The following is a 26,740-nucleotide window of genomic DNA, read 5'->3' as shown; positions in this document are numbered from 1 at the left end:
GAGACGGACGCAACGCAGAGGTTACGCAGTGGAGAGCGGTTATTGGTGGTCTGCGCAAGCGTCTTGAGTCCCGCTGCGCACGGGTGAAATGTACTAGTTAGTGTGTTACATGCTTAAGTAGAAAAGGCCAGAGAAACATCGGTCCCGGAACCGATGCTTAGGCCCAAACAATGTTTTGTGAGCAATGCTAAAACCATGGGGCTAGTAGTACTAGCAACGTTCCCTTTCAATGTCCAATCCCCGGGGCAAAGAAGGGAGGGGGTGGACACATCCAGCAAAGCTTCAGAGTTGACACCAGCACAGCAGACACACAGACGCTTTCAAACAAAACCAAGCTGATTTTTACCAGAGATGATCAGGGGAAAGCGCGAACGCAGTCCCCCACTACCACAAATTATGCAGTCGAGTTTCCCGCATTTGGGGAAATCGCAGGGGTCAGCACACCCGGCGTGCAATGGATGAGCCTCGCCCTGGGAGAACCACCTTCGTGATCATGGTATCTCCCCTGCCAGGTAAGTATGAGTTGGACTAGGGCTGGGGAGGCCCGCTGCTCGGGCACACCCCCGTCAACTGAAGGAGGTTTACCTGGGGAGCATGCGCGAAGCGAACTCTCAGCTGAGGTCAACAACTGCAGGGAGGCCACATCTCTTCACCTGGAAGGGTGCCTTGTTGCTGAAGCACCCCCAAACTACATACGCACAAACTAGTGCAAGCATTCCCAGGGCACACTGCAGCAGACGGATTTGCATACGGTGATGTCATCCAAGCAGTCGGCCAAAGCTGGCTGCGAGCCTCGTCGGCGTATGAAAGGAAAAGGACAGGAAACAGGAAAAGTGCCGGGGGCGCGGGGCACGGCGGGCTTTCACGGGTGCCGTCTGGATGACTCCCAAGTCCGCCCTGCGTGGGGATCAAGGTGGGCAGCCACAGCACTTGAAGCACTCAGGCTGATTTCTTGCAGCAGCTGGACCGTGCAACAGCTCCAGGCCTGCTTTGCAAAGCAAGTGAAACAAGTGTGGGTCCTGCACCGCCCTCTATTGGTGGGATTACGCAAAGAACGCTGGAATGGCACAACAGCAAGGAAGCATGCAGCAAGCACACACAGGAGGAGAGGTCAGGACAGAGCGCGGCGCTGAGGGAAAGGTGGAAGCGCAGTTTACAGGGCGCAGGGGCCAGGTAGGGAGGGGAATCATTTGATGTTTCGCCGGAACCATCGGTCAGGTGGTTCCGATGTTTGACGCTTAACCCCGCGATGGTGAGGGAGCATCCGATGCTCCCTCCCCATTGCTAGGCTTCCCCCTCAACGTTGTCTTTGTGTGGGGCGCCGTGCGGCTGCGCAGGCTTGCTGGCAGCTGCACTCACCGTGCGGTACTTTGGGCTGCCGGCTGGCTCTCTTCGTGTCTGGTGCTCACAACCTAAGAGACCGAGGGCCTGATTGAGAGACGGACGCAACGCAGAGGTTACGCAGTGGAGAGCGGTTATTGGTGGTCTGCGCAAGCGTCTTGAGTCCCGCTGCGCACGGGTGAAATGTACTAGTTAGTGTGTTACATGCTTAAGTAGAAAAGGCCAGAGAAACATCGGTCCCGGAACCGATGCTTAGGCCCAAACAATGTTTTGTGAGCAATGCTAAAACCATGGGGCTAGTAGTACTAGCAACGTTCCCTTTCAATGTCCAATCCCCGGGGCAAAGAAGGGAGGGGGTGGACACATCCAGCAAAGCTTCAGAGTTGACACCAGCACAGCAGACACACAGACGCTTTCAAACAAAACCAAGCTGATTTTTACCAGAGATGATCAGGGGAAAGCGCGAACGCAGTCCCCCACTACCACAAATTATGCAGTCGAGTTTCCCGCATTTGGGGAAATCGCAGGGGTCAGCACACCCGGAGTGCAATGGATGAGCCTCGCCCTGGGAGAACCACCTTCGTGATCATGGTATCTCCCCTGCCAGGTAAGTATGAGTTGGACTAGGGCTGGGGAGGCCCGCTGCTCGGGCACACCCCCGTCAACTGAAGGAGGTTTACCTGGGGAGCATGCGCGAAGCGAACTCTCAGCTGAGGTCAACAACTGCAGGGAGGCCACATCTCTTCACCTGGAAGGGTGCCTTGTTGCTGAAGCACCCCCAAACTACATACGCACAAACTAGTGCAAGCATTCCCAGGGCACACTGCAGCAGACGGATTTGCATACGGTGATGTCATCCAAGCAGTCGGCCAAAGCTGGCTGCGAGCCTCGTCGGCGTATGAAAGGAAAAGGACAGGAAACAGGAAAAGTGCCGGGGGCGCGGGGCACGGCGGGCTTTCACGGGTGCCGTCTGGATGACTCCCAAGTCCGCCCTGCGTGGGGATCAAGGTGGGCAGCCACAGCACTTGAAGCACTCAGGCTGATTTCTTGCAGCAGCTGGACCGTGCAACAGCTCCAGGCCTGCTTTGCAAAGCAAGTGAAACAAGTGTGGGTCCTGCACCGCCCTCTATTGGTGGGATTACGCAAAGAACGCTGGAATGGCACAACAGCAAGGAAGCATGCAGCAAGCACACACAGGAGGAGAGGTCAGGACAGAGCGCGGCGCTGAGGGAAAGGTGGAAGCGCAGTTTACAGGGCGCAGGGGCCAAGTAGGGAGGGGAATCATTTGATGTTTCGCCGGAACCATCGGTCAGGTGGTTCCGATGTTTGACGCTTAACCCCGCGATGGTGAGGGAGCATCCGATGCTCCCTCCCCATTGCTAGGCTTCCCCCTCAACGTTGTCTTTGTGTGGGGCGCCGTGCGGCTGCGCAGGCTTGCTGGCAGCTGCACTCACCGTGCGGTACTTTGGGCTGCCGGCTGGCTCTCTTCGTGTCTGGTGCTCACAACCTAAGAGACCGAGGGCCTGATTGAGAGACGGACGCAACGCAGAGGTTACGCAGTGGAGAGCGGTTATTGGTGGTCTGCGCAAGCGTCTTGAGTCCCGCTGCGCACGGGTGAAATGTACTAGTTAGTGTGTTACATGCTTAAGTAGAAAAGGCCAGAGAAACATCGGTCCCGGAACCGATGCTTAGGCCCAAACAATGTTTTGTGAGCAATGCTAAAACCATGGGGCTAGTAGTACTAGCAACGTTCCCTTTCAATGTCCAATCCCCGGGGCAAAGAAGGGAGGGGGTGGACACATCCAGCAAAGCTTCAGAGTTGACACCAGCACAGCAGACACACAGACGCTTTCAAACAAAACCAAGCTGATTTTTACCAGAGATGATCAGGGGAAAGCGCGAACGCAGTCCCCCACTACCACAAATTATGCAGTCGAGTTTCCCGCATTTGGGGAAATCGCAGGGGTCAGCACACCCGGAGTGCAATGGATGAGCCTCGCCCTGGGAGAACCACCTTCGTGATCATGGTATCTCCCCTGCCAGGTAAGTATGAGTTGGACTAGGGCTGGGGAGGCCCGCTGCTCGGGCACACCCCCGTCAACTGAAGGAGGTTTACCTGGGGAGCATGCGCGAAGCGAACTCTCAGCTGAGGTCAACAACTGCAGGGAGGCCACATCTCTTCACCTGGAAGGGTGCCTTGTTGCTGAAGCACCCCCAAACTACATACGCACAAACTAGTGCAAGCATTCCCAGGGCACACTGCAGCAGACGGATTTGCATACGGTGATGTCATCCAAGCAGTCGGCCAAAGCTGGCTGCGAGCCTCGTCGGCGTATGAAAGGAAAAGGACAGGAAACAGGAAAAGTGCCGGGGGCGCGGGGCACGGCGGGCTTTCACGGGTGCCGTCTGGATGACTCCCAAGTCCGCCCTGCGTGGGGATCAAGGTGGGCAGCCACAGCACTTGAAGCACTCAGGCTGATTTCTTGCAGCAGCTGGACCGTGCAACAGCTCCAGGCCTGCTTTGCAAAGCAAGTGAAACAAGTGTGGGTCCTGCACCGCCCTCTATTGGTGGGATTACGCAAAGAACGCTGGAATGGCACAACAGCAAGGAAGCATGCAGCAAGCACACACAGGAGGAGAGGTCAGGACAGAGCGCGGCGCTGAGGGAAAGGTGGAAGCGCAGTTTACAGGGCGCAGGGGCCAAGTAGGGAGGGGAATCATTTGATGTTTCGCCGGAACCATCGGTCAGGTGGTTCCGATGTTTGACGCTTAACCCCGCGATGGTGAGGGAGCATCCGATGCTCCCTCCCCATTGCTAGGCTTCCCCCTCAACGTTGTCTTTGTGTGGGGCGCCGTGCGGCTGCGCAGGCTTGCTGGCAGCTGCACTCACCGTGCGGTACTTTGGGCTGCCGGCTGGCTCTCTTCGTGTCTGGTGCTCACAACCTAAGAGACCGAGGGCCTGATTGAGAGACGGACGCAACGCAGAGGTTACGCAGTGGAGAGCGGTTATTGGTGGTCTGCGCAAGCGTCTTGAGTCCCGCTGCGCACGGGTGAAATGTACTAGTTAGTGTGTTACATGCTTAAGTAGAAAAGGCCAGAGAAACATCGGTCCCGGAACCGATGCTTAGGCCCAAACAATGTTTTGTGAGCAATGCTAAAACCATGGGGCTAGTAGTACTAGCAACGTTCCCTTTCAATGTCCAATCCCCGGGGCAAAGAAGGGAGGGGGTGGACACATCCAGCAAAGCTTCAGAGTTGACACCAGCACAGCAGACACACAGACGCTTTCAAACAAAACCAAGCTGATTTTTACCAGAGATGATCAGGGGAAAGCGCGAACGCAGTCCCCCACTACCACAAATTATGCAGTCGAGTTTCCCGCATTTGGGGAAATCGCAGGGGTCAGCACACCCGGAGTGCAATGGATGAGCCTCGCCCTGGGAGAACCACCTTCGTGATCATGGTATCTCCCCTGCCAGGTAAGTATGAGTTGGACTAGGGCTGGGGAGGCCCGCTGCTCGGGCACACCCCCGTCAACTGAAGGAGGTTTACCTGGGGAGCATGCGCGAAGCGAACTCTCAGCTGAGGTCAACAACTGCAGGGAGGCCACATCTCTTCACCTGGAAGGGTGCCTTGTTGCTGAAGCACCCCCAAACTACATACGCACAAACTAGTGCAAGCATTCCCAGGGCACACTGCAGCAGACGGATTTGCATACGGTGATGTCATCCAAGCAGTCGGCCAAAGCTGGCTGCGAGCCTCGTCGGCGTATGAAAGGAAAAGGACAGGAAACAGGAAAAGTGCCGGGGGCGCGGGGCACGGCGGGCTTTCACGGGTGCCGTCTGGATGACTCCCAAGTCCGCCCTGCGTGGGGATCAAGGTGGGCAGCCACAGCACTTGAAGCACTCAGGCTGATTTCTTGCAGCAGCTGGACCGTGCAACAGCTCCAGGCCTGCTTTGCAAAGCAAGTGAAACAAGTGTGGGTCCTGCACCGCCTTCTATTGGTGGGATTACGCAAAGAACGCTGGAATGGCACAACAGCAAGGAAGCATGCAGCAAGCACACACAGGAGGAGAGGTCAGGACAGAGCGCGGCGCTGAGGGAAAGGTGGAAGCGCAGTTTACAGGGCGCAGGGGCCAAGTAGGGAGGGGAATCATTTGATGTTTCGCCGGAACCATCGGTCAGGTGGTTCCGATGTTTGACGCTTAACCCCGCGATGGTGAGGGAGCATCCGATGCTCCCTCCCCATTGCTAGGCTTCCCCCTCAACGTTGTCTTTGTGTGGGGCGCCGTGCGGCTGCGCAGGCTTGCTGGCAGCTGCACTCACCGTGCGGTACTTTGGGCTGCCGGCTGGCTCTCTTCGTGTCTGGTGCTCACAACCTAAGAGACCGAGGGCCTGATTGAGAGACGGACGCAACGCAGAGGTTACGCAGTGGAGAGCGGTTATTGGTGGTCTGCGCAAGCGTCTTGAGTCCCGCTGCGCACGGGTGAAATGTACTAGTTAGTGTGTTACATGCTTAAGTAGAAAAGGCCAGAGAAACATCGGTCCCGGAACCGATGCTTAGGCCCAAACAATGTTTTGTGAGCAATGCTAAAACCATGGGGCTAGTAGTACTAGCAACGTTCCCTTTCAATGTCCAATCCCCGGGGCAAAGAAGGGAGGGGGTGGACACATCCAGCAAAGCTTCAGAGTTGACACCAGCACAGCAGACACACAGACGCTTTCAAACAAAACCAAGCTGATTTTTACCAGAGATGATCAGGGGAAAGCGCGAACGCAGTCCCCCACTACCACAAATTATGCAGTCGAGTTTCCCGCATTTGGGGAAATCGCAGGGGTCAGCACACCCGGAGTGCAATGGATGAGCCTCGCCCTGGGAGAACCACCTTCGTGATCATGGTATCTCCCCTGCCAGGTAAGTATGAGTTGGACTAGGGCTGGGGAGGCCCGCTGCTCGGGCACACCCCCGTCAACTGAAGGAGGTTTACCTGGGGAGCATGCGCGAAGCGAACTCTCAGCTGAGGTCAACAACTGCAGGGAGGCCACATCTCTTCACCTGGAAGGGTGCCTTGTTGCTGAAGCACCCCCAAACTACATACGCACAAACTAGTGCAAGCATTCCCAGGGCACACTGCAGCAGACGGATTTGCATACGGTGATGTCATCCAAGCAGTCGGCCAAAGCTGGCTGCGAGCCTCGTCGGCGTATGAAAGGAAAAGGACAGGAAACAGGAAAAGTGCCGGGGGCGCGGGGCACGGCGGGCTTTCACGGGTGCCGTCTGGATGACTCCCAAGTCCGCCCTGCGTGGGGATCAAGGTGGGCAGCCACAGCACTTGAAGCACTCAGGCGGATTTCTTGCAGCAGCTGGACCGTGCAACAGCTCCAGGCCTGCTTTGCAAAGCAAGTGAAACAAGTGTGGGTCCTGCACCGCCCTCTATTGGTGGGATTACGCAAAGAACGCTGGAATGGCACAACAGCAAGGAAGCATGCAGCAAGCACACACAGGAGGAGAGGTCAGGACAGAGCGCGGCGCTGAGGGAAAGGTGGAAGCGCAGTTTACAGGGCGCAGGGGCCAAGTAGGGAGGGGAATCATTTGATGTTTCGCCGGAACCATCGGTCAGGTGGTTCCGATGTTTGACGCTTAACCCCGCGATGGTGAGGGAGCATCCGATGCTCCCTCCCCATTGCTAGGCTTCCCCCTCAACGTTGTCTTTGTGTGGGGCGCCGTGCGGCTGCGCAGGCTTGCTGGCAGCTGCACTCACCGTGCGGTACTTTGGGCTGCCGGCTGGCTCTCTTCGTGTCTGGTGCTCACAACCTAAGAGACCGAGGGCCTGATTGAGAGACGGACGCAACGCAGAGGTTACGCAGTGGAGAGCGGTTATTGGTGGTCTGCGCAAGCGTCTTGAGTCCCGCTGCGCACGGGTGAAATGTACTAGTTAGTGTGTTACATGCTTAAGTAGAAAAGGCCAGAGAAACATCGGTCCCGGAACCGATGCTTAGGCCCAAACAATGTTTTGTGAGCAATGCTAAAACCATGGGGCTAGTAGTACTAGCAACGTTCCCTTTCAATGTCCAATCCCCGGGGCAAAGAAGGGAGGGGGTGGACACATCCAGCAAAGCTTCAGAGTTGACACCAGCACAGCAGACACACAGACGCTTTCAAACAAAACCAAGCTGATTTTTACCAGAGATGATCAGGGGAAAGCGCGAACGCAGTCCCCCACTACCACAAATTATGCAGTCGAGTTTCCCGCATTTGGGGAAATCGCAGGGGTCAGCACACCCGGAGTGCAATGGATGAGCCTCGCCCTGGGAGAACCACCTTCGTGATCATGGTATCTCCCCTGCCAGGTAAGTATGAGTTGGACTAGGGCTGGGGAGGCCCGCTGCTCGGGCACACCCCCGTCAACTGAAGGAGGTTTACCTGGGGAGCATGCGCGAAGCGAACTCTCAGCTGAGGTCAACAACTGCAGGGAGGCCACATCTCTTCACCTGGAAGGGTGCCTTGTTGCTGAAGCACCCCCAAACTACATACGCACAAACTAGTGCAAGCATTCCCAGGGCACACTGCAGCAGACGGATTTGCATACGGTGATGTCATCCAAGCAGTCGGCCAAAGCTGGCTGCGAGCCTCGTCGGCGTATGAAAGGAAAAGGACAGGAAACAGGAAAAGTGCCGGGGGCGCGGGGCACGGCGGGCTTTCACGGGTGCCGTCTGGATGACTCCCAAGTCCGCCCTGCGTGGGGATCAAGGTGGGCAGCCACAGCACTTGAAGCACTCAGGCTGATTTCTTGCAGCAGCTGGACCGTGCAACAGCTCCAGGCCTGCTTTGCAAAGCAAGTGAAACAAGTGTGGGTCCTGCACCGCCCTCTATTGGTGGGATTACGCAAAGAACGCTGGAATGGCACAACAGCAAGGAAGCATGCAGCAAGCACACACAGGAGGAGAGGTCAGGACAGAGCGCGGCGCTGAGGGAAAGGTGGAAGCGCAGTTTACAGGGCGCAGGGGCCAGGTAGGGAGGGGAATCATTTGATGTTTCGCCGGAACCATCGGTCAGGTGGTTCCGATGTTTGACGCTTAACCCCGCGATGGTGAGGGAGCATCCGATGCTCCCTCCCCATTGCTAGGCTTCCCCCTCAACGTTGTCTTTGTGTGGGGCGCCGTGCGGCTGCGCAGGCTTGCTGGCAGCTGCACTCACCGTGCGGTACTTTGGGCTGCCGGCTGGCTCTCTTCGTGTCTGGTGCTCACAACCTAAGAGACCGAGGGCCTGATTGAGAGACGGACGCAACGCAGAGGTTACGCAGTGGAGAGCGGTTATTGGTGGTCTGCGCAAGCGTCTTGAGTCCCGCTGCGCACGGGTGAAATGTACTAGTTAGTGTGTTACATGCTTAAGTAGAAAAGGCCAGAGAAACATCGGTCCCGGAACCGATGCTTAGGCCCAAACAATGTTTTGTGAGCAATGCTAAAACCATGGGGCTAGTAGTACTAGCAACGTTCCCTTTCAATGTCCAATCCCTGGGGCAAAGAAGGGAGGGGGTGGACACATCCAGCAAAGCTTCAGAGTTGACACCAGCACAGCAGACACACAGACGCTTTCAAACAAAACCAAGCTGATTTTTACCAGAGATGATCAGGGGAAAGCGCGAACGCAGTCCCCCACTACCACAAATTATGCAGTCGAGTTTCCCGCATTTGGGGAAATCGCAGGGGTCAGCACACCCGGAGTGCAATGGATGAGCCTCGCCCTGGGAGAACCACCTTCGTGATCATGGTATCTCCCCTGCCAGGTAAGTATGAGTTGGACTAGGGCTGGGGAGGCCCGCTGCTCGGGCACACCCCCGTCAACTGAAGGAGGTTTACCTGGGGAGCATGCGCGAAGCGAACTCTCAGCTGAGGTCAACAACTGCAGGGAGGCCACATCTCTTCACCTGGAAGGGTGCCTTGTTGCTGAAGCACCCCCAAACTACATACGCACAAACTAGTGCAAGCATTCCCAGGGCACACTGCAGCAGACGGATTTGCATACGGTGATGTCATCCAAGCAGTCGGCCAAAGCTGGCTGCGAGCCTCGTCGGCGTATGAAAGGAAAAGGACAGGAAACAGGAAAAGTGCCGGGGGCGCGGGGCACGGCGGGCTTTCACGGGTGCCGTCTGGATGACTCCCAAGTCCGCCCTGCGTGGGGATCAAGGTGGGCAGCCACAGCACTTGAAGCACTCAGGCTGATTTCTTGCAGCAGCTGGACCGTGCAACAGCTCCAGGCCTGCTTTGCAAAGCAAGTGAAACAAGTGTGGGTCCTGCACCGCCCTCTATTGGTGGGATTACGCAAAGAACGCTGGAATGGCACAACAGCAAGGAAGCATGCAGCAAGCACACACAGGAGGAGAGGTCAGGACAGAGCGCGGCGCTGAGGGAAAGGTGGAAGCGCAGTTTACAGGGCGCAGGGGCCAGGTAGGGAGGGGAATCATTTGATGTTTCGCCGGAACCATCGGTCAGGTGGTTCCGATGTTTGACGCTTAACCCCGCGATGGTGAGGGAGCATCCGATGCTCCCTCCCCATTGCTAGGCTTCCCCCTCAACGTTGTCTTTGTGTGGGGCGCCGTGCGGCTGCGCAGGCTTGCTGGCAGCTGCACTCACCGTGCGGTACTTTGGGCTGCCGGCTGGCTCTCTTCGTGTCTGGTGCTCACAACCTAAGAGACCGAGGGCCTGATTGAGAGACGGACGCAACGCAGAGGTTACGCAGTGGAGAGCGGTTATTGGTGGTCTGCGCAAGCGTCTTGAGTCCCGCTGCGCACGGGTGAAATGTACTAGTTAGTGTGTTACATGCTTAAGTAGAAAAGGCCAGAGAAACATCGGTCCCGGAACCGATGCTTAGGCCCAAACAATGTTTTGTGAGCAATGCTAAAACCATGGGGCTAGTAGTACTAGCAACGTTCCCTTTCAATGTCCAATCCCCGGGGCAAAGAAGGGAGGGGGTGGACACATCCAGCAAAGCTTCAGAGTTGACACCAGCACAGCAGACACACAGACGCTTTCAAACAAAACCAAGCTGATTTTTACCAGAGATGATCAGGGGAAAGCGCGAACGCAGTCCCCCACTACCACAAATTATGCAGTCGAGTTTCCCGCATTTGGGGAAATCGCAGGGGTCAGCACACCCGGAGTGCAATGGATGAGCCTCGCCCTGGGAGAACCACCTTCGTGATCATGGTATCTCCCCTGCCAGGTAAGTATGAGTTGGACTAGGGCTGGGGAGGCCCGCTGCTCGGGCACACCCCCGTCAACTGAAGGAGGTTTACCTGGGGAGCATGCGCGAAGCGAACTCTCAGCTGAGGTCAACAACTGCAGGGAGGCCACATCTCTTCACCTGGAAGGGTGCCTTGTTGCTGAAGCACCCCCAAACTACATACGCACAAACTAGTGCAAGCATTCCCAGGGCACACTGCAGCAGACGGATTTGCATACGGTGATGTCATCCAAGCAGTCGGCCAAAGCTGGCTGCGAGCCTCGTCGGCGTATGAAAGGAAAAGGACAGGAAACAGGAAAAGTGCCGGGGGCGCGGGGCACGGCGGGCTTTCACGGGTGCCGTCTGGATGACTCCCAAGTCCGCCCTGCGTGGGGATCAAGGTGGGCAGCCACAGCACTTGAAGCACTCAGGCTGATTTCTTGCAGCAGCTGGACCGTGCAACAGCTCCAGGCCTGCTTTGCAAAGCAAGTGAAACAAGTGTGGGTCCTGCACCGCCCTCTATTGGTGGGATTACGCAAAGAACGCTGGAATGGCACAACAGCAAGGAAGCATGCAGCAAGCACACACAGGAGGAGAGGTCAGGACAGAGCGCGGCGCTGAGGGAAAGGTGGAAGCGCAGTTTACAGGGCGCAGGGGCCAGGTAGGGAGGGGAATCATTTGATGTTTCGCCGGAACCATCGGTCAGGTGGTTCCGATGTTTGACGCTTAACCCCGCGATGGTGAGGGAGCATCCGATGCTCCCTCCCCATTGCTAGGCTTCCCCCTCAACGTTGTCTTTGTGTGGGGCGCCGTGCGGCTGCGCAGGCTTGCTGGCAGCTGCACTCACCGTGCGGTACTTTGGGCTGCCGGCTGGCTCTCTTCGTGTCTGGTGCTCACAACCTAAGAGACCGAGGGCCTGATTGAGAGACGGACGCAACGCAGAGGTTACGCAGTGGAGAGCGGTTATTGGTGGTCTGCGCAAGCGTCTTGAGTCCCGCTGCGCACGGGTGAAATGTACTAGTTAGTGTGTTACATGCTTAAGTAGAAAAGGCCAGAGAAACATCGGTCCCGGAACCGATGCTTAGGCCCAAACAATGTTTTGTGAGCAATGCTAAAACCATGGGGCTAGTAGTACTAGCAACGTTCCCTTTCAATGTCCAATCCCCGGGGCAAAGAAGGGAGGGGGTGGACACATCCAGCAAAGCTTCAGAGTTGACACCAGCACAGCAGACACACAGACGCTTTCAAACAAAACCAAGCTGATTTTTACCAGAGATGATCAGGGGAAAGCGCGAACGCAGTCCCCCACTACCACAAATTATGCAGTCGAGTTTCCCGCATTTGGGGAAATCGCAGGGGTCAGCACACCCGGAGTGCAATGGATGAGCCTCGCCCTGGGAGAACCACCTTCGTGATCATGGTATCTCCCCTGCCAGGTAAGTATGAGTTGGACTAGGGCTGGGGAGGCCCGCTGCTCGGGCACACCCCCGTCAACTGAAGGAGGTTTACCTGGGGAGCATGCGCGAAGCGAACTCTCAGCTGAGGTCAACAACTGCAGGGAGGCCACATCTCTTCACCTGGAAGGGTGCCTTGTTGCTGAAGCACCCCCAAACTACATACGCACAAACTAGTGCAAGCATTCCCAGGGCACACTGCAGCAGACGGATTTGCATACGGTGATGTCATCCAAGCAGTCGGCCAAAGCTGGCTGCGAGCCTCGTCGGCGTATGAAAGGAAAAGGACAGGAAACAGGAAAAGTGCCGGGGGCGCGGGGCACGGCGGGCTTTCACGGGTGCCGTCTGGATGACTCCCAAGTCCGCCCTGCGTGGGGATCAAGGTGGGCAGCCACAGCACTTGAAGCACTCAGGCTGATTTCTTGCAGCAGCTGGACCGTGCAACAGCTCCAGGCCTGCTTTGCAAAGCAAGTGAAACAAGTGTGGGTCCTGCACCGCCCTCTATTGGTGGGATTACGCAAAGAACGCTGGAATGGCACAACAGCAAGGAAGCATGCAGCAAGCACACACAGGAGGAGAGGTCAGGACAGAGCGCGGCGCTGAGGGAAAGGTGGAAGCGCAGTTTACAGGGCGCAGGGGCCAAGTAGGGAGGGGAATCATTTGATGTTTCGCCGGAACCATCGGTCAGGTGGTTCCGATGTTTGACGCTTAACCCCGCGATGGTGAGGGAGCATCCGATGCTCCCTCCCCATTGCTAGGCTTCCCCCTCAACGTTGTCTTTGTGTGGGGCGCCGTGCGGCTGCGCAGGCTTGCTGGCAGCTGCACTCACCGTGCGGTACTTTGGGCTGCCGGCTGGCTCTCTTCGTGTCTGGTGCTCACAACCTAAGAGACCGAGGGCCTGATTGAGAGACGGACGCAACGCAGAGGTTACGCAGTGGAGAGCGGTTATTGGTGGTCTGCGCAAGCGTCTTGAGTCCCGCTGCGCACGGGTGAAATGTACTAGTTAGTGTGTTACATGCTTAAGTAGAAAAGGCCAGAGAAACATCGGTCCCGGAACCGATGCTTAGGCCCAAACAATGTTTTGTGAGCAATGCTAAAACCATGGGGCTAGTAGTACTAGCAACGTTCCCTTTCAATGTCCAATCCCCGGGGCAAAGAAGGGAGAGGGTGGACACATCCAGCAAAGCTTCAGAGTTGACACCAGCACAGCAGACACACAGACGCTTTCAAACAAAACCAAGCTGATTTTTACCAGAGATGATCAGGGGAAAGCACGAACGCAGTCCCCCACTACCACAAATTATGCAGTCGAGTTTCCCGCATTTGGGGAAATCGCAGGGGTCAGCACACCCGGAGTGCAATGGATGAGCCTCGCCCTGGGAGAACCACCTTCGTGATCATGGTATCTCCCCTGCCAGGTAAGTATGAGTTGGACTAGGGCTGGGGAGGCCCGCTGCTCGGGCACACCCCCGTCAACTGAAGGAGGTTTACCTGGGGAGCATGCGCGAAGCGAACTCTCAGCTGAGGTCAACAACTGCAGGGAGGCCACATCTCTTCACCTGGAAGGGTGCCTTGTTGCTGAAGCACCCCCAAACTACATACGCACAAACTAGTGCAAGCATTCCCAGGGCACACTGCAGCAGACGGATTTGCATACGGTGATGTCATCCAAGCAGTCGGCCAAAGCTGGCTGCGAGCCTCGTCGGCGTATGAAAGGAAAAGGACAGGAAACAGGAAAAGTGCCGGGGGCGCGGGGCACGGCGGGCTTTCACGGGTGCCGTCTGGATGACTCCCAAGTCCGCCCTGCGTGGGGATCAAGGTGGGCAGCCACAGCACTTGAAGCACTCAGGCGGATTTCTTGCAGCAGCTGGACCGTGCAACAGCTCCAGGCCTGCTTTGCAAAGCAAGTGAAACAAGTGTGGGTCCTGCACCGCCCTCTATTGGTGGGATTACGCAAAGAACGCTGGAATGGCACAACAGCAAGGAAGCATGCAGCAAGCACACACAGGAGGAGAGGTCAGGACAGAGCGCGGCGCTGAGGGAAAGGTGGAAGCGCAGTTTACAGGGCGCAGGGGCCAAGTAGGGAGGGGAATCATTTGATGTTTCGCCGGAACCATCGGTCAGGTGGTTCCGATGTTTGACGCTTAACCCCGCGATGGTGAGGGAGCATCCGATGCTCCCTCCCCATTGCTAGGCTTCCCCCTCAACGTTGTCTTTGTGTGGGGCGCCGTGCGGCTGCGCAGGCTTGCTGGCAGCTGCACTCACCGTGCGGTACTTTGGGCTGCCGGCTGGCTCTCTTCGTGTCTGGTGCTCACAACCTAAGAGACCGAGGGCCTGATTGAGAGACGGACGCAACGCAGAGGTTACGCAGTGGAGAGCGGTTATTGGTGGTCTGCGCAAGCGTCTTGAGTCCCGCTGCGCACGGGTGAAATGTACTAGTTAGTGTGTTACATGCTTAAGTAGAAAAGGCCAGAGAAACATCGGTCCCGGAACCGATGCTTAGGCCCAAACAATGTTTTGTGAGCAATGCTAAAACCATGGGGCTAGTAGTACTAGCAACGTTCCCTTTCAATGTCCAATCCCCGGGGCAAAGAAGGGAGGGGGTGGACACATCCAGCAAAGCTTCAGAGTTGACACCAGCACAGCAGACACACAGACGCTTTCAAACAAAACCAAGCTGATTTTTACCAGAGATGATCAGGGGAAAGCGCGAACGCAGTCCCCCACTACCACAAATTATGCAGTCGAGTTTCCCGCATTTGGGGAAATCGCAGGGGTCAGCACACCCGGAGTGCAATGGATGAGCCTCGCCCTGGGAGAACCACCTTCGTGATCATGGTATCTCCCCTGCCAGGTAAGTATGAGTTGGACTAGGGCTGGGGAGGCCCGCTGCTCGGGCACACCCCCGTCAACTGAAGGAGGTTTACCTGGGGAGCATGCGCGAAGCGAACTCTCAGCTGAGGTCAACAACTGCAGGGAGGCCACATCTCTTCACCTGGAAGGGTGCCTTGTTGCTGAAGCACCCCCAAACTACATACGCACAAACTAGTGCAAGCATTCCCAGGGCACACTGCAGCAGACGGATTTGCATACGGTGATGTCATCCAAGCAGTCGGCCAAAGCTGGCTGCGAGCCTCGTCGGCGTATGAAAGGAAAAGGACAGGAAACAGGAAAAGTGCCGGGGGCGCGGGGCACGGCGGGCTTTCACGGGTGCCGTCTGGATGACTCCCAAGTCCGCCCTGCGTGGGGATCAAGGTGGGCAGCCACAGCACTTGAAGCACTCAGGCGGATTTCTTGCAGCAGCTGGACCGTGCAACAGCTCCAGGCCTGCTTTGCAAAGCAAGTGAAACAAGTGTGGGTCCTGCACCGCCCTCTATTGGTGGGATTACGCAAAGAACGCTGGAATGGCACAACAGCAAGGAAGCATGCAGCAAGCACACACAGGAGGAGAGGTCAGGACAGAGCGCGGCGCTGAGGGAAAGGTGGAAGCGCAGTTTACAGGGCGCAGGGGCCAAGTAGGGAGGGGAATCATTTGATGTTTCGCCGGAACCATCGGTCAGGTGGTTCCGATGTTTGACGCTTAACCCCGCGATGGTGAGGGAGCATCCGATGCTCCCTCCCCATTGCTAGGCTTCCCCCTCAACGTTGTCTTTGTGTGGGGCGCCGTGCGGCTGCGCAGGCTTGCTGGCAGCTGCACTCACCGTGCGGTACTTTGGGCTGCCGGCTGGCTCTCTTCGTGTCTGGTGCTCACAACCTAAGAGACCGAGGGCCTGATTGAGAGACGGACGCAACGCAGAGGTTACGCAGTGGAGAGCGGTTATTGGTGGTCTGCGCAAGCGTCTTGAGTCCCGCTGCGCACGGGTGAAATGTACTAGTTAGTGTGTTACATGCTTAAGTAGAAAAGGCCAGAGAAACATCGGTCCCGGAACCGATGCTTAGGCCCAAACAATGTTTTGTGAGCAATGCTAAAACCATGGGGCTAGTAGTACTAGCAACGTTCCCTTTCAATGTCCAATCCCCGGGGCAAAGAAGGGAGGGGGTGGACACATCCAGCAAAGCTTCAGAGTTGACACCAGCACAGCAGACACACAGACGCTTTCAAACAAAACCAAGCTGATTTTTACCAGAGATGATCAGGGGAAAGCGCGAACGCAGTCCCCCACTACCACAAATTATGCAGTCGAGTTTCCCGCATTTGGGGAAATCGCAGGGGTCAGCACACCCGGAGTGCAATGGATGAGCCTCGCCCTGGGAGAACCACCTTCGTGATCATGGTATCTCCCCTGCCAGGTAAGTATGAGTTGGACTAGGGCTGGGGAGGCCCGCTGCTCGGGCACACCCCCGTCAACTGAAGGAGGTTTACCTGGGGAGCATGCGCGAAGCGAACTCTCAGCTGAGGTCAACAACTGCAGGGAGGCCACATCTCTTCACCTGGAAGGGTGCCTTGTTGCTGAAGCACCCCCAAACTACATACGCACAAACTAGTGCAAGCATTCCCAGGGCACACTGCAGCAGACGGATTTGCATACGGTGATGTCATCCAAGCAGTCGGCCAAAGCTGGCTGCGAGCCTCGTCGGCGTATGAAAGGAAAAGGACAGGAAACAGGAAAAGTGCCGGGGGCGCGGGGCACGGCGGGCTTTCACGGGTGCCGTCTGGATGACTCCCAAGTCCGCCCTGCGTGGGGATCAAGGTGGGCAGCCACAGCACTTGAAGCACTCAGGCTGATTTCTTGCAGCAGCTGGACCGTGCAACAGCTCCAGGCCTGCTTTGCAAAGCAAGTGAAACAAGTGTGGGTCCTGCACCGCCCTCTATTGGTGGGATTACGCAAAGAACGCTGGAATGGCACAACAGCAAGGAAGCATGCAGCAAGCACACACAGGAGGAGAGGTCAGGACAGAGCGCGGCGCTGAGGGAAAGGTGGAAGCGCAGTTTACAGGGCGCAGGGGCCAAGTAGGGAGGGGAATCATTTGATGTTTCGCCGGAACCATCGGTCAGGTGGTTCCGATGTTTGACGCTTAACCCCGCGATGGTGAGGGAGCATCCGATGCTCCCTCCCCATTGCTAGGCTTCCCCCTCAACGTTGTCTTTGTGTGGGGCGCCGTGCGGCTGCGCAGGCTTGCTGGCAGCTGCACTCACCGTGCGGTACTTTGGGCTGCCGGCTGGCTCTCTTCGTGTCTGGTGCTCACAACCTAAGAGACCGAGGGCCTGATTGAGAGACGGACGCAACGCAGAGGTTACGCAGTGGAGAGCGGTTATTGGTGGTCTGCGCAAGCGTCTTGAGTCCCGCTGCGCACGGGTGAAATGTACTAGTTAGTGTGTTACATGCTTAAGTAGAAAAGGCCAGAGAAACATCGGTCCCGGAACCGATGCTTAGGCCCAAACAATGTTTTGTGAGCAATGCTAAAACCATGGGGCTAGTAGTACTAGCAACGTTCCCTTTCAATGTCCAATCCCCGGGGCAAAGAAGGGAGGGGGTGGACACATCCAGCAAAGCTTCAGAGTTGACACCAGCACAGCAGACACACAGACGCTTTCAAACAAAACCAAGCTGATTTTTACCAGAGATGATCAGGAGAAAGCGCGAACGCAGTCCCCCACTACCACAAATTATGCAGTCGAGTTTCCCGCATTTGGGGAAATCGCAGGGGTCAGCACACCCGGAGTGCAATGGATGAGCCTCGCCCTGGGAGAACCACCTTCGTGATCATGGTATCTCCCCTGCCAGGTAAGTATGAGTTGGACTAGGGCTGGGGAGGCCCGCTGCTCGGGCACACCCCCGTCAACTGAAGGAGGTTTACCTGGGGAGCATGCGCGAAGCGAACTCTCAGCTGAGGTCAACAACTGCAGGGAGGCCACATCTCTTCACCTGGAAGGGTGCCTTGTTGCTGAAGCACCCCCAAACTACATACGCACAAACTAGTGCAAGCATTCCCAGGGCACACTGCAGCAGACGGATTTGCATACGGTGATGTCATCCAAGCAGTCGGCCAAAGCTGGCTGCGAGCCTCGTCGGCGTATGAAAGGAAAAGGACAGGAAACAGGAAAAGTGCCGGGGGCGCGGGGCACGGCGGGCTTTCACGGGTGCCGTCTGGATGACTCCCAAGTCCGCCCTGCGTGGGGATCAAGGTGGGCAGCCACAGCACTTGAAGCACTCAGGCTGATTTCTTGCAGCAGCTGGACCGTGCAACAGCTCCAGGCCTGCTTTGCAAAGCAAGTGAAACAAGTGTGGGTCCTGCACCGCCCTCTATTGGTGGGATTACGCAAAGAACGCTGGAATGGCACAACAGCAAGGAAGCATGCAGCAAGCACACACAGGAGGAGAGGTCAGGACAGAGCGCGGCGCTGAGGGAAAGGTGGAAGCGCAGTTTACAGGGCGCAGGGGCCAAGTAGGGAGGGGAATCATTTGATGTTTCGCCGGAACCATCGGTCAGGTGGTTCCGATGTTTGACGCTTAACCCCGCGATGGTGAGGGAGCATCCGATGCTCCCTCCCCATTGCTAGGCTTCCCCCTCAACGTTGTCTTTGTGTGGGGCGCCGTGCGGCTGCGCAGGCTTGCTGGCAGCTGCACTCACCGTGCGGTACTTTGGGCTGCCGGCTGGCTCTCTTCGTGTCTGGTGCTCACAACCTAAGAGACCGAGGGCCTGATTGAGAGACGGACGCAACGCAGAGGTTACGCAGTGGAGAGCGGTTATTGGTGGTCTGCGCAAGCGTCTTGAGTCCCGCTGCGCACGGGTGAAATGTACTAGTTAGTGTGTTACATGCTTAAGTAGAAAAGGCCAGAGAAACATCGGTCCCGGAACCGATGCTTAGGCCCAAACAATGTTTTGTGAGCAATGCTAAAACCATGGGGCTAGTAGTACTAGCAACGTTCCCTTTCAATGTCCAATCCCCGGGGCAAAGAAGGGAGGGGGTGGACACATCCAGCAAAGCTTCAGAGTTGACACCAGCACAGCAGACACACAGACGCTTTCAAACAAAACCAAGCTGATTTTTACCAGAGATGATCAGGGGAAAGCGCGAACGCAGTCCCCCACTACCACAAATTATGCAGTCGAGTTTCCCGCATTTGGGGAAATCGCAGGGGTCAGCACACCCGGAGTGCAATGGATGAGCCTCGCCCTGGGAGAACCACCTTCGTGATCATGGTATCTCCCCTGCCAGGTAAGTATGAGTTGGACTAGGGCTGGGGAGGCCCGCTGCTCGGGCACACCCCCGTCAACTGAAGGAGGTTTACCTGGGGAGCATGCGCGAAGCGAACTCTCAGCTGAGGTCAACAACTGCAGGGAGGCCACATCTCTTCACCTGGAAGGGTGCCTTGTTGCTGAAGCACCCCCAAACTACATACGCACAAACTAGTGCAAGCATTCCCAGGGCACACTGCAGCAGACGGATTTGCATACGGTGATGTCATCCAAGCAGTCGGCCAAAGCTGGCTGCGAGCCTCGTCGGCGTATGAAAGGAAAAGGACAGGAAACAGGAAAAGTGCCGGGGGCGCGGGGCACGGCGGGCTTTCACGGGTGCCGTCTGGATGACTCCCAAGTCCGCCCTGCGTGGGGATCAAGGTGGGCAGCCACAGCACTTGAAGCACTCAGGCTGATTTCTTGCAGCAGCTGGACCGTGCAACAGCTCCAGGCCTGCTTTGCAAAGCAAGTGAAACAAGTGTGGGTCCTGCACCGCCCTCTATTGGTGGGATTACGCAAAGAACGCTGGAATGGCACAACAGCAAGGAAGCATGCAGCAAGCACACACAGGAGGAGAGGTCAGGACAGAGCGCGGCGCTGAGGGAAAGGTGGAAGCGCAGTTTACAGGGCGCAGGGGCCAAGTAGGGAGGGGAATCATTTGATGTTTCGCCGGAACCATCGGTCAGGTGGTTCCGATGTTTGACGCTTAACCCCGCGATGGTGAGGGAGCATCCGATGCTCCCTCCCCATTGCTAGGCTTCCCCCTCAACGTTGTCTTTGTGTGGGGCGCCGTGCGGCTGCGCAGGCTTGCTGGCAGCTGCACTCACCGTGCGGTACTTTGGGCTGCCGGCTGGCTCTCTTCGTGTCTGGTGCTCACAACCTAAGAGACCGAGGGCCTGATTGAGAGACGGACGCAACGCAGAGGTTACGCAGTGGAGAGCGGTTATTGGTGGTCTGCGCAAGCGTCTTGAGTCCCGCTGCGCACGGGTGAAATGTACTAGTTAGTGTGTTACATGCTTAAGTAGAAAAGGCCAGAGAAACATCGGTCCCGGAACCGATGCTTAGGCCCAAACAATGTTTTGTGAGCAATGCTAAAACCATGGGGCTAGTAGTACTAGCAACGTTCCCTTTCAATGTCCAATCCCCGGGGCAAAGAAGGGAGGGGGTGGACACATCCAGCAAAGCTTCAGAGTTGACACCAGCACAGCAGACACACAGACGCTTTCAAACAAAACCAAGCTGATTTTTACCAGAGATGATCAGGGGAAAGCGCGAACGCAGTCCCCCACTACCACAAATTATGCAGTCGAGTTTCCCGCATTTGGGGAAATCGCAGGGGTCAGCACACCCGGAGTGCAATGGATGAGCCTCGCCCTGGGAGAACCACCTTCGTGATCATGGTATCTCCCCTGCCAGGTAAGTATGAGTTGGACTAGGGCTGGGGAGGCCCGCTGCTCGGGCACACCCCCGTCAACTGAAGGAGGTTTACCTGGGGAGCATGCGCGAAGCGAACTCTCAGCTGAGGTCAACAACTGCAGGGAGGCCACATCTCTTCACCTGGAAGGGTGCCTTGTTGCTGAAGCACCCCCAAACTACATACGCACAAACTAGTGCAAGCATTCCCAGGGCACACTGCAGCAGACGGATTTGCATACGGTGATGTCATCCAAGCAGTCGGCCAAAGCTGGCTGCGAGCCTCGTCGGCGTATGAAAGGAAAAGGACAGGAAACAGGAAAAGTGCCGGGGGCGCGGGGCACGGCGGGCTTTCACGGGTGCCGTCTGGATGACTCCCAAGTCCGCCCTGCGTGGGGATCAAGGTGGGCAGCCACAGCACTTGAAGCACTCAGGCTGATTTCTTGCAGCAGCTGGACCGTGCAACAGCTCCAGGCCTGCTTTGCAAAGCAAGTGAAACAAGTGTGGGTCCTGCACCGCCCTCTATTGGTGGGATTACGCAAAGAACGCTGGAATGGCACAACAGCAAGGAAGCATGCAGCAAGCACACACAGGAGGAGAGGTCAGGACAGAGCGCGGCGCTGAGGGAAAGGTGGAAGCGCAGTTTACAGGGCGCAGGGGCCAAGTAGGGAGGGGAATCATTTGATGTTTCGCCGGAACCATCGGTCAGGTGGTTCCGATGTTTGACGCTTAACCCCGCGATGGTGAGGGAGCATCCGATGCTCCCTCCCCATTGCTAGGCTTCCCCCTCAACGTTGTCTTTGTGTGGGGCGCCGTGCGGCTGCGCAGGCTTGCTGGCAGCTGCACTCACCGTGCGGTACTTTGGGCTGCCGGCTGGCTCTCTTCGTGTCTGGTGCTCACAACCTAAGAGACCGAGGGCCTGATTGAGAGACGGACGCAACGCAGAGGTTACGCAGTGGAGAGCGGTTATTGGTGGTCTGCGCAAGCGTCTTGAGTCCCGCTGCGCACGGGTGAAATGTACTAGTTAGTGTGTTACATGCTTAAGTAGAAAAGGCCAGAGAAACATCGGTCCCGGAACCGATGCTTAGGCCCAAACAATGTTTTGTGAGCAATGCTAAAACCATGGGGCTAGTAGTACTAGCAACGTTCCCTTTCAATGTCCAATCCCCGGGGCAAAGAAGGGAGGGGGTGGACACATCCAGCAAAGCTTCAGAGTTGACACCAGCACAGCAGACACACAGACGCTTTCAAACAAAACCAAGCTGATTTTTACCAGAGATGATCAGGGGAAAGCGCGAACGCAGTCCCCCACTACCACAAATTATGCAGTCGAGTTTCCCGCATTTGGGGAAATCGCAGGGGTCAGCACACCCGGAGTGCAATGGATGAGCCTCGCCCTGGGAGAACCACCTTCGTGATCATGGTATCTCCCCTGCCAGGTAAGTATGAGTTGGACTAGGGCTGGGGAGGCCCGCTGCTCGGGCACACCCCCGTCAACTGAAGGAGGTTTACCTGGGGAGCATGCGCGAAGCGAACTCTCAGCTGAGGTCAACAACTGCAGGGAGGCCACATCTCTTCACCTGGAAGGGTGCCTTGTTGCTGAAGCACCCCCAAACTACATACGCACAAACTAGTGCAAGCATTCCCAGGGCACACTGCAGCAGACGGATTTGCATACGGTGATGTCATCCAAGCAGTCGGCCAAAGCTGGCTGCGAGCCTCGTCGGCGTATGAAAGGAAAAGGACAGGAAACAGGAAAAGTGCCGGGGGCGCGGGGCACGGCGGGCTTTCACGGGTGCCGTCTGGATGACTCCCAAGTCCGCCCTGCGTGGGGATCAAGGTGGGCAGCCACAGCACTTGAAGCACTCAGGCTGATTTCTTGCAGCAGCTGGACCGTGCAACAGCTCCAGGCCTGCTTTGCAAAGCAAGTGAAACAAGTGTGGGTCCTGCACCGCCCTCTATTGGTGGGATTACGCAAAGAACGCTGGAATGGCACAACAGCAAGGAAGCATGCAGCAAGCACACACAGGAGGAGAGGTCAGGACAGAGCGCGGCGCTGAGGGAAAGGTGGAAGCGCAGTTTACAGGGCGCAGGGGCCAAGTAGGGAGGGGAATCATTTGATGTTTCGCCGGAACCATCGGTCAGGTGGTTCCGATGTTTGACGCTTAACCCCGCGATGGTGAGGGAGCATCCGATGCTCCCTCCCCATTGCTAGGCTTCCCCCTCAACGTTGTCTTTGTGTGGGGCGCCGTGCGGCTGCGCAGGCTTGCTGGCAGCTGCACTCACCGTGCGGTACTTTGGGCTGCCGGCTGGCTCTCTTCGTGTCTGGTGCTCACAACCTAAGAGACCGAGGGCCTGATTGAGAGACGGACGCAACGCAGAGGTTACGCAGTGGAGAGCGGTTATTGGTGGTCTGCGCAAGCGTCTTGAGTCCCGCTGCGCACGGGTGAAATGTACTAGTTAGTGTGTTACATGCTTAAGTAGAAAAGGCCAGAGAAACATCGGTCCCGGAACCGATGCTTAGGCCCAAACAATGTTTTGTGAGCAATGCTAAAACCATGGGGCTAGTAGTACTAGCAACGTTCCCTTTCAATGTCCAATCCCCGGGGCAAAGAAGGGAGGGGGTGGACACATCCAGCAAAGCTTCAGAGTTGACACCAGCACAGCAGACACACAGACGCTTTCAAACAAAACCAAGCTGATTTTTACCAGAGATGATCAGGGGAAAGCGCGAACGCAGTCCCCCACTACCACAAATTATGCAGTCGAGTTTCCCGCATTTGGGGAAATCGCAGGGGTCAGCACACCCGGAGTGCAATGGATGAGCCTCGCCCTGGGAGAACCACCTTCGTGATCATGGTATCTCCCCTGCCAGGTAAGTATGAGTTGGACTAGGGCTGGGGAGGCCCGCTGCTCGGGCACACCCCCCGTCAACTGAAGGAGGTTTACCTGGGGAGCATGCGCGAAGCGAACTCTCAGCTGAGGTCAACAACTGCAGGGAGGCCACATCTCTTCACCTGGAAGGGTGCCTTGTTGCTGAAGCACCCCCAAACTACATACGCACAAACTAGTGCAAGCATTCCCAGGGCACACTGCAGCAGACGGATTTGCATACGGTGATGTCATCCAAGCAGTCGGCCAAAGCTGGCTGCGAGCCTCGTCGGCGTATGAAAGGAAAAGGACAGGAAACAGGAAAAGTGCCGGGGGCGCGGGGCACGGCGGGCTTTCACGGGTGCCGTCTGGATGACTCCCAAGTCCGCCCTGCGTGGGGATCAAGGTGGGCAGCCACAGCACTTGAAGCACTCAGGCTGATTTCTTGCAGCAGCTGGACCGTGCAACAGCTCCAGGCCTGCTTTGCAAAGCAAGTGAAACAAGTGTGGGTCCTGCACCGCCCTCTATTGGTGGGATTACGCAAAGAACGCTGGAATGGCACAACAGCAAGGAAGCATGCAGCAAGCACACACAGGAGGAGAGGTCAGGACAGAGCGCGGCGCTGAGGGAAAGGTGGAAGCGCAGTTTACAGGGCGCAGGGGCCAAGTAGGGAGGGGAATCATTTGATGTTTCGCCGGAACCATCGGTCAGGTGGTTCCGATGTTTGACGCTTAACCCCGCGATGGTGAGGGAGCATCCGATGCTCCCTCCCCATTGCTAGGCTTCCCCCTCAACGTTGTCTTTGTGTGGGGCGCCGTGCGGCTGCGCAGGCTTGCTGGCAGCTGCACTCACCGTGCGGTACTTTGGGCTGCCGGCTGGCTCTCTTCGTGTCTGGTGCTCACAACCTAAGAGACCGAGGGCCTGATTGAGAGACGGACGCAACGCAGAGGTTACGCAGTGGAGAGCGGTTATTGGTGGTCTGCGCAAGCGTCTTGAGTCCCGCTGCGCACGGGTGAAATGTACTAGTTAGTGTGTTACATGCTTAAGTAGAAAAGGCCAGAGAAACATCGGTCCCGGAACCGATGCTTAGGCCCAAACAATGTTTTGTGAGCAATGCTAAAACCATGGGGCTAGTAGTACTAGCAACGTTCCCTTTCAATGTCCAATCCCCGGGGCAAAGAAGGGAGGGGGTGGACACATCCAGCAAAGCTTCAGAGTTGACACCAGCACAGCAGACACACAGACGCTTTCAAACAAAACCAAGCTGATTTTTACCAGAGATGATCAGGGGAAAGCGCGAACGCAGTCCCCCACTACCACAAATTATGCAGTCGAGTTTCCCGCATTTGGGGAAATCGCAGGGGTCAGCACACCCGGAGTGCAATGGATGAGCCTCGCCCTGGGAGAACCACCTTCGTGATCATGGTATCTCCCCTGCCAGGTAAGTATGAGTTGGACTAGGGCTGGGGAGGCCCGCTGCTCGGGCACACCCCCGTCAACTGAAGGAGGTTTACCTGGGGAGCATGCGCGAAGCGAACTCTCAGCTGAGGTCAACAACTGCAGGGAGGCCACATCTCTTCACCTGGAAGGGTGCCTTGTTGCTGAAGCACCCCCAAACTACATACGCACAAACTAGTGCAAGCATTCCCAGGGCACACTGCAGCAGACGGATTTGCATACGGTGATGTCATCCAAGCAGTCGGCCAAAGCTGGCTGCGAGCCTCGTCGGCGTATGAAAGGAAAAGGACAGGAAACAGGAAAAGTGCCGGGGGCGCGGGGCACGGCGGGCTTTCACGGGTGCCGTCTGGATGACTCCCAAGTCCGCCCTGCGTGGGGATCAAGGTGGGCAGCCACAGCACTTGAAGCACTCAGGCTGATTTCTTGCAGCAGCTGGACCGTGCAACAGCTCCAGGCCTGCTTTGCAAAGCAAGTGAAACAAGTGTGGGTCCTGCACCGCCCTCTATTGGTGGGATTACGCAAAGAACGCTGGAATGGCACAACAGCAAGGAAGCATGCAGCAAGCACACACAGGAGGAGAGGTCAGGACAGAGCGCGGCGCTGAGGGAAAGGTGGAAGCGCAGTTTACAGGGCGCAGGGGCCAAGTAGGGAGGGGAATCATTTGATGTTTCGCCGGAACCATCGGTCAGGTGGTTCCGATGTTTGACGCTTAACCCCGCGATGGTGAGGGAGCATCCGATGCTCCCTCCCCATTGCTAGGCTTCCCCCTCAACGTTGTCTTTGTGTGGGGCGCCGTGCGGCTGCGCAGGCTTGCTGGCAGCTGCACTCACCGTGCGGTACTTTGGGCTGCCGGCTGGCTCTCTTCGTGTCTGGTGCTCACAACCTAAGAGACCGAGGGCCTGATTGAGAGACGGACGCAACGCAGAGGTTACGCAGTGGAGAGCGGTTATTGGTGGTCTGCGCAAGCGTCTTGAGTCCCGCTGCGCACGGGTGAAATGTACTAGTTAGTGTGTTACATGCTTAAGTAGAAAAGGCCAGAGAAACATCGGTCCCGGAACCGATGCTTAGGCCCAAACAATGTTTTGTGAGCAATGCTAAAACCATGGGGCTAGTAGTACTAGCAACGTTCCCTTTCAATGTCCAATCCCCGGGGCAAAGAAGGGAGGGGGTGGACACATCCAGCAAAGCTTCAGAGTTGACACCAGCACAGCAGACACACAGACGCTTTCAAACAAAACCAAGCTGATTTTTACCAGAGATGATCAGGGGAAAGCGCGAACGCAGTCCCCCACTACCACAAATTATGCAGTCGAGTTTCCCGCATTTGGGGAAATCGCAGGGGTCAGCACACCCGGAGTGCAATGGATGAGCCTCGCCCTGGGAGAACCACCTTCGTGATCATGGTATCTCCCCTGCCAGGTAAGTATGAGTTGGACTAGGGCTGGGGAGGCCCGCTGCTCGGGCACACCCCCGTCAACTGAAGGAGGTTTACCTGGGGAGCATGCGCGAAGCGAACTCTCAGCTGAGGTCAACAACTGCAGGGAGGCCACATCTCTTCACCTGGAAGGGTGCCTTGTTGCTGAAGCACCCCCAAACTACATACGCACAAACTAGTGCAAGCATTCCCAGGGCACACTGCAGCAGACGGATTTGCATACGGTGATGTCATCCAAGCAGTCGGCCAAAGCTGGCTGCGAGCCTCGTCGGCGTATGAAAGGAAAAGGACAGGAAACAGGAAAAGTGCCGGGGGCGCGGGGCACGGCGGGCTTTCACGGGTGCCGTCTGGATGACTCCCAAG

At 56.8% G+C, this 26,740-nt stretch overlaps 19 non-coding genes across 19 annotated transcripts; all 19 read right to left on the bottom strand.

Annotated features, from left to right (window-relative positions):
• Positions 1-356: 356 nt before the first annotated feature.
• LOC148433757 (U1 spliceosomal RNA) lies at positions 357-520 on the bottom strand. The gene has a single exon (XR_015876825.1). It is a non-coding gene; the product is annotated as a U1 spliceosomal RNA (small nuclear RNA).
• Positions 521-1,792: 1,272 nt separating this feature from the next.
• Positions 1,793-1,956, bottom strand: LOC148433756 (U1 spliceosomal RNA). The gene has a single exon (XR_015876792.1). It is a non-coding gene; the product is annotated as a U1 spliceosomal RNA (small nuclear RNA).
• Positions 1,957-3,228: 1,272 nt separating this feature from the next.
• On the bottom strand, positions 3,229-3,392 carry LOC148433755 (U1 spliceosomal RNA). The gene has a single exon (XR_015876790.1). It is a non-coding gene; the product is annotated as a U1 spliceosomal RNA (small nuclear RNA).
• Positions 3,393-4,664: 1,272 nt separating this feature from the next.
• On the bottom strand, positions 4,665-4,828 carry LOC148433754 (U1 spliceosomal RNA). The gene has a single exon (XR_015876789.1). It is a non-coding gene; the product is annotated as a U1 spliceosomal RNA (small nuclear RNA).
• A 1,272-nt stretch (positions 4,829-6,100) lies between these two features.
• On the bottom strand, positions 6,101-6,264 carry LOC148433753 (U1 spliceosomal RNA). Its single transcript, XR_015876788.1, has one exon. It is a non-coding gene; the product is annotated as a U1 spliceosomal RNA (small nuclear RNA).
• Positions 6,265-7,536: 1,272 nt separating this feature from the next.
• On the bottom strand, positions 7,537-7,700 carry LOC148433752 (U1 spliceosomal RNA). The gene has a single exon (XR_015876787.1). It is a non-coding gene; the product is annotated as a U1 spliceosomal RNA (small nuclear RNA).
• A 1,272-nt stretch (positions 7,701-8,972) lies between these two features.
• LOC148433751 (U1 spliceosomal RNA) lies at positions 8,973-9,136 on the bottom strand. Its single transcript, XR_015876786.1, has one exon. It is a non-coding gene; the product is annotated as a U1 spliceosomal RNA (small nuclear RNA).
• A 1,272-nt stretch (positions 9,137-10,408) lies between these two features.
• Positions 10,409-10,572, bottom strand: LOC148433750 (U1 spliceosomal RNA). The gene has a single exon (XR_015876785.1). It is a non-coding gene; the product is annotated as a U1 spliceosomal RNA (small nuclear RNA).
• Positions 10,573-11,844: 1,272 nt separating this feature from the next.
• LOC148433749 (U1 spliceosomal RNA) lies at positions 11,845-12,008 on the bottom strand. Its single transcript, XR_015876784.1, has one exon. It is a non-coding gene; the product is annotated as a U1 spliceosomal RNA (small nuclear RNA).
• Positions 12,009-13,280: 1,272 nt separating this feature from the next.
• LOC148433748 (U1 spliceosomal RNA) lies at positions 13,281-13,444 on the bottom strand. Its single transcript, XR_015876822.1, has one exon. It is a non-coding gene; the product is annotated as a U1 spliceosomal RNA (small nuclear RNA).
• Positions 13,445-14,716: 1,272 nt separating this feature from the next.
• On the bottom strand, positions 14,717-14,880 carry LOC148433747 (U1 spliceosomal RNA). The gene has a single exon (XR_015876783.1). It is a non-coding gene; the product is annotated as a U1 spliceosomal RNA (small nuclear RNA).
• A 1,272-nt stretch (positions 14,881-16,152) lies between these two features.
• On the bottom strand, positions 16,153-16,316 carry LOC148433746 (U1 spliceosomal RNA). The gene has a single exon (XR_015876782.1). It is a non-coding gene; the product is annotated as a U1 spliceosomal RNA (small nuclear RNA).
• Positions 16,317-17,588: 1,272 nt separating this feature from the next.
• LOC148433745 (U1 spliceosomal RNA) lies at positions 17,589-17,752 on the bottom strand. The gene has a single exon (XR_015876823.1). It is a non-coding gene; the product is annotated as a U1 spliceosomal RNA (small nuclear RNA).
• Positions 17,753-19,024: 1,272 nt separating this feature from the next.
• Positions 19,025-19,188, bottom strand: LOC148433744 (U1 spliceosomal RNA). Its single transcript, XR_015876776.1, has one exon. It is a non-coding gene; the product is annotated as a U1 spliceosomal RNA (small nuclear RNA).
• A 1,272-nt stretch (positions 19,189-20,460) lies between these two features.
• LOC148433743 (U1 spliceosomal RNA) lies at positions 20,461-20,624 on the bottom strand. Its single transcript, XR_015876824.1, has one exon. It is a non-coding gene; the product is annotated as a U1 spliceosomal RNA (small nuclear RNA).
• Positions 20,625-21,896: 1,272 nt separating this feature from the next.
• Positions 21,897-22,060, bottom strand: LOC148433742 (U1 spliceosomal RNA). The gene has a single exon (XR_015876813.1). It is a non-coding gene; the product is annotated as a U1 spliceosomal RNA (small nuclear RNA).
• A 1,272-nt stretch (positions 22,061-23,332) lies between these two features.
• LOC148433741 (U1 spliceosomal RNA) lies at positions 23,333-23,496 on the bottom strand. Its single transcript, XR_015876802.1, has one exon. It is a non-coding gene; the product is annotated as a U1 spliceosomal RNA (small nuclear RNA).
• A 1,273-nt stretch (positions 23,497-24,769) lies between these two features.
• Positions 24,770-24,933, bottom strand: LOC148433740 (U1 spliceosomal RNA). The gene has a single exon (XR_015876791.1). It is a non-coding gene; the product is annotated as a U1 spliceosomal RNA (small nuclear RNA).
• A 1,272-nt stretch (positions 24,934-26,205) lies between these two features.
• Positions 26,206-26,369, bottom strand: LOC148433739 (U1 spliceosomal RNA). Its single transcript, XR_015876770.1, has one exon. It is a non-coding gene; the product is annotated as a U1 spliceosomal RNA (small nuclear RNA).
• Between the last annotated feature and the right edge of the window lie 371 nt (positions 26,370-26,740).

Source organism: Taudactylus pleione, unplaced genomic scaffold (assembly GCF_031769625.1).
Source record: "Taudactylus pleione unplaced genomic scaffold, aTauple2 ptg002149l, whole genome shotgun sequence".
In the NCBI taxonomy this organism is placed as follows: domain Eukaryota; kingdom Metazoa; phylum Chordata; class Amphibia; order Anura; family Myobatrachidae; genus Taudactylus; species Taudactylus pleione.
Note: the sequence above shows the minus strand (reverse complement) of the source record. Positions and strands in the feature narration are given on the sequence as shown.